This window comes from Mastomys coucha, unplaced genomic scaffold (assembly GCF_008632895.1).
Source record: "Mastomys coucha isolate ucsf_1 unplaced genomic scaffold, UCSF_Mcou_1 pScaffold21, whole genome shotgun sequence".
NCBI classification, from domain to species: Eukaryota; Metazoa; Chordata; class Mammalia; order Rodentia; family Muridae; genus Mastomys; species Mastomys coucha.
In genome coordinates, this window is record NW_022196904.1 from 62556707 (window position 1) to 62570533 (window position 13827).

Sequence of the window (13827 nt, forward strand, 5' to 3'; positions counted from 1 at the left end):
CTCCTCCTCCTCCTCCTCCTCCTCCTCCTCCTCTTCTTCTTCTTCTTCTTCTTCTTCTCTTCTTCTTTCTCCTCCTCCTCCTCCTCCTCCTCCTCCTCCTCCTCTTCTTCTTCTTCCTTCTCCTCCTCCTCTTCTTTCTCCTCTTTTTCTTCCATTAAAAGGCTGGAGAGATGGCTCAGTAGTTAAGAGCCCCTGCTGTTCTTGCAAAGGCCCCAGGTTCAGTTCCCTGAACCCATATGACAGCTTACAGCTATCTGTAACTTGGTTCCCAAGATGAATGACATTTTCTTCTGTCCTTCCTGTGTGCCAGGCACAAGAGTGGTGTGGAATTTAAAAACCTTTCGGTTGTGATTAACCTCTATTTCATAATATCTTGTCAGAATCTGAGGAAATACTCCTTGTCTGTGTCAAATATTATTATTATAGAAATGATTACTAAGTAGACTTTCATGTAGTCAGTCTCCTTTCAAGGGTATAATTTCTCTTATAGTTTCTAAATGGGATCTGAATACAGTTGTCTTTTACAGGGTTAAAAGAGGCCCACAGTGAGTGAGCCATGTAATGTATGCCACTGTTTTAACTCTCACAACTTATACTGTGCACTGTAAATCAAAATCAATAGGTTTTGCCTATGCACACTGTATTGTATATAACTTCAATATGGATTAAAGAAGTAAGTGCCTGATGAGCACAGATTGGCTCTTTGTTACATAGAATACTTTTTACAGGCTCTTTCTAGATAAAGGGCACAATGTCTGACAGACTCCTTTCTATCATTATTTACATTCAAGTAAATTTCTATAATTGTTCTTTCAAAACAGTGTTAGAAATCACTGGGACATAAATGTCAGGGTTCAATATACAGAGAGGAAGGGTAATCTGATTGTGAGAGGCTTTATGTAGAAACACTGAGTGATGAAGATTTTTAGCTATCCTTTATCTAAGTGCAAGCCACACAATGATGTGCAACCCAATTTGTTCAAGATAGAACAGTACAGCATCTCTCTGGTAAGGGGTTTATGTCCAAGTTTATATAGACCTCAAAAACTCAGTAGCCAAATGTTAGAAAACCTGAGTTGATACTTCTTAAAGCAATCCCTGTAAATCAACAGTAGGTATGGACAAAGGTGCTCAGCATCCTGAATCATTAGCAAAATGCAAATCAAACTCACTGTGGGGTACCACCTTAGGCTCAGGACAGTGATGGATGTCAAACAGAAAAGAGAACAAATATTGGACACGGTATGGAAAAATGAAAGAACATCAAAACACTCTTGGTGGGCATGTAAATTAGTAGTCTCTATAAACAACAGTACAGAGGTTCCTTTCAAAATTAAAAACTGGGGTTTCTGGACACCAGGGTCTGTACAGATTGGGAGAGATTGGGAGTCTGGCAGAGATTGGGTCCAAGTCAGTGCTGTTTGTGTGTCTCGGTAACATTTGCCAGTCACCTACTGCAGGAGCAGTGTTCAGAAAACTGGTAACTGATGAAAAGGTTTCAGATAATTAGGACACTGACAGTAGCACTGTTTCCTACTGGAACATAGGCCATCTCCCAGACCCAAGAGGTGTCAGCTGCTTAAGAAATCATGGCATTAGCACAGCCCATAAGGCAAGATAGATTACAAGAGACTTTGTCACATTCGATTATATACTGTGTAAGGATGAAAGCAATCTGAGAGATTTGAATAGAAGAAGTAATCAAGTTAAAAACTGCAAAGCTAATGTTGAGCTACTTGGGACTATGGTCCACAGAAACAACAGAGTATTGAAGATCCCTATTATGGCAATGACTCTGGCTTCGAGGTGGAGTACCAGCAATGCCTTAGGTGCTGCAAGGCCTTCCTAGAGAAGACTTACTAGCTGGTCCTAACCACCACCATTGAGCAACTCCCTCATGAGTGTTATGTCCAAGGGTGGTGGCAACCCCATATCCCACCTCTTTTTTTAGCTGACTTACTGTATATCTTTAAAATAATTGTTGGTAGAAATTAGGCATATGTTCAGAAGGATAAAAACATTTGAGTCAGACATTTCAAGGTGTGGCTAAACATTCTTAGACTAACGAAACCTCTGACCTTGCCGTAATTATAAAATAGTGGAACAAGCAAATATGGAGCAAAAGAAAACCCATTAAAGTAAGAATGACCTACGAGGTCCAGGTCAGCCTCTGAGCCCAGCAAGCCTGGGTAGCCTGGTCTAGTTGGAGCATGTGCATGACCAGCATCCAGTATGCTGTTTGCTTGCCTTATGCCTCTCTATTCTAGATTCTTCTTGTGACAGTATCTCCATCCATGGCAGCCTTCCATTTAGCAGTGGAAGAGTTTAAACCCAGACACCCTGAGGGTATTCAAATATTTGAGAGAGGAGAAGATGGCTGTGCTGATGGGCCTGGGACTTCTGGGCTATAAAGTGACAGCCTGTCTAAAAATAAACAGAAATAATAACAGACGGGAGCAACAAATTAGTAAGGCTAATATCTTCAGTCTTGGTTTTTGTCTTGTTTCTTGAGCTTTGCTCTTATTTGAGCCACTTTGCTTTTTTATTTTTTTTAAGTAAGTATGCTTAAATAGTGGTATGTGTTTGTGAGTGTTCTCTCATCAACAGTTTACAGTTACAGGCAAGCATGAGTAATTTTAGTGTATTTTCAGAACAGGGACCTCAAACGTATGTGGATGTATGTCAGAAAGGAACGTGAATTCAACTGGGAAGTTATCATATACAACTGAAATACAAATCCAGAAAAAAAAATTAAAAATTGAATGGTTATAAGATCAAATCATCCTGTATCTAAAAGACGTGAAATCCAAATGTCAAACATGTCATCACTTTCATTCATTGCCCTCTTATTCACAGTGTGGAAACATGATTAACCTGTGCTGCTCATTGAATGGGTGGAGACATGCATACTGTGGTACATAAGTCTACACATGACCTCAGTCTCCAGTGTTTGGCAGCTACAGGTATGAGTAACCAAGCTCAGCTCAATGAAGTTCTTTTTACTTTAAATAATGAAAGTTAATTTTTGTTTTCTAAGACACAAACTTGAAAGCCTTCTGAATGGCGATGCGTTCTGCATCTCAGCCCTATGTTAAAGAATATTGGGTATACTCCTTTTGATAAAGCTACAATGTGCAGTACCCAACAAAGGCAACTTTGGTCTAGATTTCAGTTTTATGAAAAGCATGCAAGTAAAAAGGAATCAATGAAGTGTCCATTTGATTTTCCAGAGCCCAGGTGATCTCTTAGAAATCTTCACAAATCCCACTTTTATTTTATTTTAAATTTCTGTAAAACTGGATCTGAACAATACAAAGATCTGTTATAGAAGCAAATGATAAGTGTGCTGCACACTCAATTGCTTCACATTAGTACATTACATAGATCATAAATGAATGATGTTAATATACAGTAATGAATAAAAGATATTAATAAAATTAATGAGTATGAGCTCTGTTTTCTGGTTGCTTTGAAAATAATACCAGTGTAAAAAGCCATTGTTCAATCAATTTTTTTATTAGATATTTTCTTTATTTACATTTCAAATGTTATCTCCTTTCCAGGTTTCCTGAAACCCCTATCCTCCTCCCCTTCCCCTGCTTCTATGAGGGTGTTACCCACCCCCACACACTCCTACCTCCCTGCCCTGACATTCCTCTACACTGGGGCATCGAGCCTTCACAGGACCAAGGGCCTCTCCTTCCATGGCTGGAGCCATGGGTCCCTCCATGTGTACACTTTGGTTGGTGGTTTAATCCTTGGGAGCTCGGAGTGTCTGGTTGGTTGATATTGTTATTTTTCCTATGGGATTTCAAACCCTTTCAGCTCCTTGAGTCCTTTAACTCCTCCATTGGGGACTCCCTGCTCAGTCCAATGGGTGGCTGCAAGCATCCGCCTTTGTATTTGTCAGGCTCTGGTAGAGCCTCTCAGGAGACAGCTATATCAAGTTCCTGTCAGCAAGCACTTGTTGGCATCCACAATAGTGTCTGGGTTTGGTGACTGTATATAGGATGGATCCCCAGTTGGGACAGTCCGAAGTTGGATTCCAGAGAACCAAGTAACCCTATTAAAAATGGGGTACAGAGCTAAACAAAGAGTTCTCAATTGAGTAATATCAAATGACTGAGAAGCACCTAAAGAAATGTTCAACATCCTTAGTCATCAGGGAAATGAAAATCAAAACAACCCTGAGATTCCACCTCAACCAGTCAGAATGGCTAACATAAAAAACTCAGGTGACAGCAGATGCTGGCAAGAATGGAGACAAAGAGGAACATTCCTCCATTGTTTGTGGGATTGCAAGCTGGTACAACCACTCTGTAAATCAGTCTGGCAGTTCCTCAGAAAACTGGATATAGTACTACCTGAGGACCCAGCTATACCACTCCTGGGGATATACCTAAAAAGATGCTCTAACAATATAACAAGGACATATGCTCCACTATGTTCATAGCAGCCTTATTTATAATAGCCAGAAGCTGAAAAGAACCCAAATGTCCCTCAACAAAGGAATGAATACAGAAAATGTGGTACATTTACACAATGGAATACTACACAGCCATTAAAAACAATGCCTTCATGAAATTCTTAGGCAAATGGACAGAACTAGAAAATATCATACTGAGGTAACCCAGTCACAAAAGAACACACATGGAATGTACTCATTGATAATGGATATTTGCCCCAAAGCTCAGAATACCCAAAATACAATTCACAGACCACATGAAGTTCAGGAAGGAAGACCAAAGTGTGGATGCTTCAATCCTTCTTAAAAGAGGGAACAAAACAATCACTGGAGGAAATATGGAGACAAAGTGTGGAGTAGAGATTGTCTAAGCAATTCTGATTAAAGTATCATTCATGCCAATACTTTGTCTTAAAAACCTTATCTTGGTTTCAATGTTAAAAAAAATCCAGTTTACTTAAAGCACACAGGATTTTGTAACTATCTCAGAATAATCTTGGTGATGGTCCTAGCCTTATGGTAAAGAGGGCATTTATATTATAATCATTTGTGACATTTTTCTTATTTTTGTCATATTAATTTTGTTCCTAGAAAATTATGAACTTGTGGGCTTGCTGGAATCTGAAGTGCATTGAACTGATCTTTTTATAAAAGAAAATGACTTTTCTCCTTGACTAGGGTATAAGAGGATATAAGCAGTTCTCTGAACTGCTAGTACTCAAAATATTATAGTTCACAGAAGCCAAGATAATACACTTTGAAAATACTAATGTTCCTGCTTTTATAGGGGCATGTGTCCTGATGAAAGTTGTAAATCTCCTGAGAGAAAATTCACTGAATCTACCTCAACTACCAAACATCTTAGTTGAGCATCACTGTTAACTGTCAGGCACCAGCCTTTTCCTCTTGGGATCTCTTTGGCTGACTAGAGTTGTGGCTTTTGCCACTGCCTAGCATCACATTATCCCGTTTTATAAGGGAAGTTGTACAGAGCTCCAATATTGTGTCCTGTTTTGTCTTATCTCTGACTAACATTAGTGTATATTTTGAGAAAGTCAGATTATATCATTGATCCTTGATATTATTTTTGGAAAGACATAGATACCAAAAACCTGGCCAGCATCTGTCACATCTTGCAAGCATCTGTCACATCTGCCTAAGAAGTAACATTGTGGCAAGAAAGACATTCATCAAGAGTTTGGGGACTGAGATAAACATGGAGGCATCCTTCCCTAATCCTGAAAGTTAGTCAAATGAAAGAAAGATGATGATCTGATGTCTGAGGACTTGTTTATCTTAGATCTTAGAGGGACCCCCTCAATGACCCAGAACAGGAGGGGACAGTAATGGCAAAACCTTTTCAGGTAACCTCTAGAGACAGTGAATAAGCAAGTGGTGATGTGAGGCGCTAGCTTTCCCTACCACAAAAAGAATCTCTCTAGCTCTCTAGTGACAATATATGGTTGGAAATATGCTAGGTTGCTGGTAAGGTCAGATCTGTGCTTCATGCTCACATCACATTCCCTGTCTAATCTGGCCTCAGCCCTTTCCTATTCATAGATGTCATTCCTCAATAAGCCTTCCTTGTACTTTGCTTTGCCTCCCATGTCAGTGCCCTGGAGAATCCTACTCCATACAGAAGTCAAAGACAAGGGCTCAACAGCCTCTTCCCATCATCAGCATTGGCTTGGGTGGCCAGGTAGACACTAATTGTCAGACTAAAGAATAATCCAGCTGGACTGAAGTGAGGCTTCTCAGCTGCAGGGCTCAACCTGTGTTGGAACCCTAGGGTGACTAAGTACAAATGTTGAAGAGTTCCCCAGCTTGGGTCTGCAGTGTGGCCATAGCTACAGTTTCCTCCATGGCAGTGTTTAAATATAGGCATCTTTTCAAAAGGATTGTCAGTGTGGATATCCATTCCTTGGTACCCCAGAGCATCAGAGCTCCTTCCTGACAAGATTTCTGCAGGGCTACACTCTGACTGCAGTCTTTTTTCCATTGACAAGACTGCTATTATTTTAGAGGGGAAAAAAAATCCTAGGAAATCTGTTCTTGATACTCTCTAAACTCATAGGCAAGTTTTGCCAAACATACAAGCCCCAGCGTGGGCCCACTGCCAACCTCGAAGCCCTAAGGGGAAGCTCTGACATCTGGTGAGATTGCTCACAGCCCCATAATCAGCATCTCCTGCCAGAACTAGGACAGACATGTGGAGACAATATTCTGTAGGGGCAAGCTGGGTGGGACACAGGCCCACTACTATCAGTTAATGTGGACCCTCAAGAGTTAATACAGCCATGGTGAAGTTATATGGAATGGACTGAGGACCTCTGAGGCATGTAAAATTCAAGGTTTTTTTCTAGGCTGCCCACTCCAGGCTTTTTCACTAAGGAATAGCACACTTAATCCAGTGCTTCAGTGGACTGTCTAGTTTACACAGTTGCAGAAAAGAGTGTAGAACTGTCAGGATCTGTCCCTAGTAATTCTATCTCCCTCTTATCTTCATGACGGCAGATAATGGGCTGGAGAGATTTCCCAGTAGCTAAGAGCATGAACTACTCTTGCAGATGACTTGAATTTGGGTCCTAGTACTAATATTAGACAGCTTACTGGAATCTTAGGGGATCTGACACTTCTGATCTGCTATGTCACCTGCACTCACATAACCATAGCTCCACCCAGGCACACATGTTAAAAAATTAAATCTAAAATTAAATTAAAAAATAAAATCTTTTAAAAAGAAAATGAAGACAGGAAAATATTGAATATAGAGCAAGAATAAAACAGAACTATTGGGTCCTGAAGTGATGGCTCTGTGGATCAAATACTTGCTTTGCAACCATGAGGACCAGCAGAAGAATCTGGGGGGCTTACTGGCAAATATAACTAGCTAAATCATTGAGTTTCAAGTTCATTAATACATCCTGTCTCAAAAAAAGGAAAAAGGGTAGAAGAAATATAGGAAGACATCAGCTATTGACCACTACAAAAGAACCCACACATAATGATGAAGTCAAATTTACCAGAGGATGAACAATATACATAGACACAAAGGAGAGAAAGGAAAGGGATAAAGAAGAGGAATAAGAGGAGAAGAGAGGGAGGGAGAAAAGAAAGACAAAGAAAGAAAATGAAAAGAGAAAAGGGAATAGAGAAAGAGAAAGAACAGACCTATGCCTGTTCACCAACAGCCATTCGGTGGAAAATCAACAGTGTTACAATCATCATTTCTGTGTCCTATGGGTAGAGGACTTCTTTTCCTTGTCCTTTTCTTTTATTTAAGCCAGAATTCTCTTGTGTGACCAACTTTTATAGCAGCTCTCAGAATATGTACCAGGACAAATAAGCAACAAAGGCATGTCTCCTGAAAGGTGCTCTGTTTTCCACTCTAAAGCTACACCTCAGAACTTTCCATTCCAAACTTAAACTATATAAGAAATGTTTAAGTCACATGGCAAGGGAAATCTGCATTTTCATTCTTTGGAAGTGTGAACAGCATTACAAAATCAATGAAAGAGATTATGTTTTCCTTATAGGTTCATGTGAATTGTAAAATTTGGCTTCCTTACACTTGGCCCTAAATTTAGACGACTAATTTTGCTTACAGATATTGTTGTCCATTGAAGTATAGATTTTCTCACTAACTTTGGTTTTCAATAGATTTAATTTGCTATAGCCGGGCTTTAATAATAACCCGGAAACCTGGGCTAAATTGCAGAGTACTGTTTAACATCCCAGTTTAAATAAAAGTAAATCATTCTGAATCATGACCTTTTGAATTTTAAGTAGATATACAAAACACTTCAATGAGCAACAAGAGAAATTTTATAAATGAACTGAACTTCATCTGGCTTTGCATAATCAACCTTACTGTTCAGCTAGTATCATCACAATGTCATTGGTAACACATGTCTAGCATTTGGATCAATTTCTTACATACAGTTACTCCTCTGTACATACAGGGAGTTGTTTCTTGAGGCTGAGCAGATACATGTGATACTTACACAGCACTGGTGAATATCTACCTGTACATGTCCTATTATCTTTTGGTGGTTTACAATGCCCAGTGAGATATACATGTTACTGGCCTGCAGTGTTTAGAGAAGAATGACAAGAAAAATGACTATGCATATTCATTTCAATTCTTTTTCTGAGAGTTCTTTATCCAAAGGTAGTTGATTCCATGGATGTTCATCCTGTGAATATGAAGGACTGCTATACATAATTTGATTTGATAGATGTAAGTTATCGATAGGTCCTATGGCCTGGCTTCATCATTGAATCAGTCACTTCCCAGACCAACTAAAACCTAAACAGGCTGTGAAGTTTCCTAATCCTTCTTGATTCTCTATTTTCCTGTATGTTGGTTATGTCTTAATATTATATGACCCACAAGGTTAAAATTTTTAATGAAATGGGAACAAATCAGAAGGAATCCATAACTATGTTATCTATAACTATGTTATTTATGAATGTGTTATCCAATGTCCCCAAGACCATGGGCCACATGAGTTTCTGGATAGACTCCTTAGAGGAGTCTAACATTTGGTCCTGTGTACTTTCCAATTCCCTAATTAGAGACGGTAGAAGCAGAAGCCCAGTGCCATTGCTCTGGGCTTTGAGTCCTAGATATTTGCAAATTTGCAATCATGTAGCTGTTCTAGTGTGGCTCCCTTACTACTCCTCTGTTGTGGGAAATATTAAAAAAGGATCATCCAGCTGGACCACATTCTTGCTCTAGTGCCGCCGGTACTGGCCAGCCACATCACCATGTCCCGGCGGGGTCCTGCTATCCTCTCGCAGCTAGCAAGATCACCTCACTTACATGCAATGCTCCACACACCCCTCAATCAGTCATCTAGCGCCTAGTTACCCTGTAGAAACACAACTCTTAAGGCTCAATTATCCAATCAGGTTTATATATCAATAAGATCACAAATTACAAGATGCCAATACAATAATTTCAGAGCCAAGTGATAAAGATAATGCTTTAACCCAATTATTCTAACCTTGTGAAAACTTTAGGTACTTGTGGCTGTTTAAAACCCTACGGAGTCTGGATCCTGTTCACCTGCCTCCATGTTGATTTCTCTCCTTCCTTCTGACCTCCAACCTCCTCACTCCTAAAATTCTGGCTCCGCCTCCCTATTCCTGTCCAATCACCTGTCATTACTCTAATGTGATTGGACAGAGAAAATGCTGCAACACTCCTCTTCTTCCTCTTTGCTTCTGATAGGCTTTACTTCATACTTCTAAGCACTTGAATCAGCCTAGTCATTTGTGAAAGAATGTCTGCCAGACACATACTATATGATTCAGATGCTGTTATTGTTGAAGACATACATTTTTTTTCATCTTCAGCAAGTTCAACAGATGACTCCAAACACATTTTCATTAATTGCAGCGTCTTAAAAAATTATTCCAGATACTTTGAGAACCTGGAAATAACCGTTTTATGAAGGCTCCTCTTTTCTCTCTCAATAAAGTTTCCAAGGACAAGTCTACTCTTGCCTGGGAGTTTTTCAGTCTATAAAGCCTCCATGATGCCCTCTACTCAACCCACTCTGGTTTAGATCCTTCTTTGAAGCAACTATTATTGGCTTTTAACATGGACCTACAGATAGGAAATCCCAAGGTTAGAATGTGTTTTTTAGGGGAAATTTGCAATTTTTCCTATAGACTAAACTTGATTCTGCCTTTGATATCAAGAATTAAATCTTTCCTTTTAGCTTCCACCCAGAGATTTTTATTGACTTGACACCATATGTAATTTGATATTTGCATGGGTTCAAGGTATGATTTATATACCTGGTATCCACATATGTTATGCAGACAACAAAGGCACCAAAGCTGGATGTTTTCCAACTATGGGACATTTGGGAAGGCACTGAGCCCTCAGGGCCTCCCCTCCCTCATCTGTGATCAGGGCTCTCCTGGCCCCACAACACAGCTGTGAGAGCCAAATGAGCGAATAAATGTGAGTCATACATAGTGCAGTACAATGCCTGGCAAAGAGTCCACTTCACAAATCAAATGATAATTTATAAGACCTTAGGGAAATGTCCATGAGTCCATTGTCTGAATCATACTAACCACTTTAAATAACATTTTCTAATCTAACTAAAAGTGAGAAAGAAAAGTTTGACAAAATATGTTGCTCCGGAAATTTTTCCTTTTCATTCTGGGAATTCATACAATTATGAAGAACTAATGATGAAGAAGAACAGGTCACTCAGGATGCTCCTCCCCTCCCCTGGTCCCTCCTCCCCATCCCTAAGTTGAAACATCAGACCTTGGGCTGAGGATGTGGCTGAATGATGCATACAGAACTGCAGGGAGTAGAGAAGCCCTGCCTTTGAGTCCCTGACAATGTTTATGGTGTAAATAAACCTTCCTGCCTGACTTCAGGTGACCTCTATGGTGTCACCCAACACATGGCTGGGGAGAGATACTAAGAAGTGGTTATTGAGAGCTGCTGTGTGTGCATTCCAACACAACTTTGGCTCTTTCAGCATTATTGTGATTACCCAAGCTTTACCTTCTTGCTGCCTTACTTACAAATAGAAAGTCTTTCTGTATGTTAAAGGAATTCCTCCTCCTTAATCCAAGGCCTTAAGCCTGAGCTCAGAGTTGGGCATTGCTGAGGTAAAGCCCCTGACCCAGACCCAGACCCTGATGCCCAGTGGCTGCAGAAGAAGACATCAGACCCTGTAGCTTTAAAAACAGCTTATTTAAGAAAAACAGCTGGCTTCCACATTCTTCTCCTAAATAACCTCCTTTTACCCTTTCCTATCCTTAGCTAAAAAAACACAGCTTGAATAATGTAATCTTCATTCTCTTGAACGTTGGTCATTGAGTGACTAGAACCTGTGCCCTGATGCTGGCATGGCCAGGACTTAGGATGCCACCTTCTAGCATTAAATAAAGCCTGCTCTAGCTATGCAAGGTTGTCTAAATTCTCCTTTTTGTCTCTTCCTACAAACTTGATTCTTACAGTACACAATTAATCTCTAAAGCTTTATTTTATTTCAGGGACATTAGGGAAAGTTTGGTTAAAACAGACAAGGAAGAACTAGGTGTGAGGGTGAATCTGGCAGCACCATTATCGTAGTCTATTTGAACACCTTTGCCTGGAGGTATGTAGCTGCCTCTCCAGTTGTTTGTGGCCTTGCTACAGTTATCTGCATCTTCAGTGCCAGATCATGCACAGTTCACATCTACAACTCTGTAACAGGTTTGCCTCACTCCTTCAATCTGTTTTAAGCTTTTTATTGGTTCTTTTTGATTTTCACACCATGCACCACAATCCTACTCCCCTCGCCTCCCCTTGTACGTGTCCTCCACACTTGCTACATCCCCACCAACAGAGCAAAAAAAAAAAAAAAATCTCATGCTGGAAGCCATAGTATGTCACACTGTGTCACATGCATATGACTTGCTCCTACTTCTGTCCACACTTCTTTGCTTGTAAATGTTCATTGCAATGATTCACTGGTCTCGTGTGAGTTGTCTGGCTTCTGCTACTCTATCAATACTGGAACTTTCCTGGGACTCCTCTTAGATATCATATTGTTGCCCTGTGTCATGGAGATCTTGTAGTTTATGATGTAAAGACCTGGCTTCTTCATACACTCCAACATAGTAGAGCAGGTCCTGGATGTGCATGTTGAGGGTGATCAGGCCCTGAAGGCATGAGTGTGGGAGAGTCATCCCTGTCTCTTGTTTGCTATGTGGTGGCCCTGGCAAAGGAGAGATCCCTTTCCCTGACTTTTGCTCTCACCACTAGGTGTTTGTGGGAAAGCTGGCCCCAAGAGATCACAAAAGCAGGAGCTGTCCCTGTCCCTCACCTGTCACAGCATTCTGGAGATTGGGTCCTGTGTTTCTCCTGGGCAGCACAGTAGAGCTCCAGTTCCAGTTCCAGTTGAGCCTGCCCAACTTCTTGTCTGCTGGGTGGTGGTGTGGATAAAGGAGAGATAGCCTCCAACCCTCCCTTATCTCTCTTCAGCTATGGCAGGCAGAGGAGCTGACCCCAGGGTCATGAGAGTGGGAGAACTGGCCATGTCCCTCACTGGCTGCAACACTTGGGAGAGCAAACCCTGCGCTTTGCCTTGCATGGTAGAGCTGGCCCTGGTTGCAGGAGTTGCTGGTGAGCTGGCCCTGAGGGTGAGAGGACAGGAGAACCAGGGTCTGACCAGCTCATATAACTCTCAGGGCCAGATCCAGGGCTTTGAACTGGCCCAACACAACATCTACTCCATTGATGAACTTCATCAACCTTAGGTTAATCTGCTAGTGCTCTGATGTCCCTGGTTCTCCTTGTGAGTTGTGAAAGCAGTACTGTAAATGAGTCACAAGAGGCAGGCAGGAGCATTAGACAGCTGAGTTCAGGAACAATGCACAAAGCTGTCTTAGAATACAGTCTAAGAGGTGATAGTGAAGAAACGCTAGGATAGCTCCAGTCCTGTGACCTACTGTCTCAGTTAGGGTTTTACTGCTGTGAACAGACACCATGACTAAGGCAACTCTTATAGGGACAACGTTTAATTGGAACTGGCTTACAGGTTCAGAGGTTCAGTGCATTATCATCAAGGTGAGAACATGGCAGCATCCAGGTAGGCATGGTGCAGGAGACTCTGAGAGTTCTACATCTTCATCTGAAGGCTGCTAGCAGAATACTGGCTTCTAGGCAGCTAGGATGAAAGTCCACACCCACAGTGACAAACCTACTCCAAAAGGACCACACCTTCTAACAGTGCCACTCACTCCCTGGGCAAAGCATACACAAAATATCACACCAGCCCAAGTTACTCAGTTATAATGTCCATGATCTGAAGGAGAAAAGAAAGAACAAGTCAGAGTTTCTACATGAAACTGAATTACCCTTGAAAGACCTGACCAGTCCCTTGGCTTCCCCAGCTGAGTCATGGCTTCCTGAGCTGCCAGGGGGCCTAATGAAGACTGTGGGTGGCTCTGTACAGGGCAAAAGCACAGTGCTAATCCCAGCTTCTTGAGCTTTTATTAAAGAGAGAGCCCAGTTGATTGATGGTGTTATTTTGACCTTTCTTAGGCCTAACTGACTTTGAGAAGAAGGGAAAACAGATTCTTGGAATGGTGCTCAGCACTTGCAAACCCACAGGAGGTGTCAGAGGGCAAAGTGCCATGTACCCAGCCTCCTAGGGTGACCTCAGGGGAAGGGTCATATGTCATACCAGGGCTTGGGTTCCTGGCATCAAGCTGAGACAGGCTCTGCACAGGGTACCCATCTAAATGTGGTCTATGCCTGTGAGTAGGGACTGGCATATTCTCTCTTCTTTCTTCCTTTCTCCCCTCTTATCAAACACATACTGACTCATGCTCCTCAC

General features: G+C 41.3%; 1 pseudogene; it reads left to right on the plus strand.

The window, feature by feature from the left end:
• The first annotated feature begins 1203 nt into the window (after window positions 1-1203).
• Window positions 1204-1863, plus strand: LOC116101259 (annotated as a pseudogene).
• The last annotated feature ends 11964 nt before the right edge of the window (window positions 1864-13827 follow it).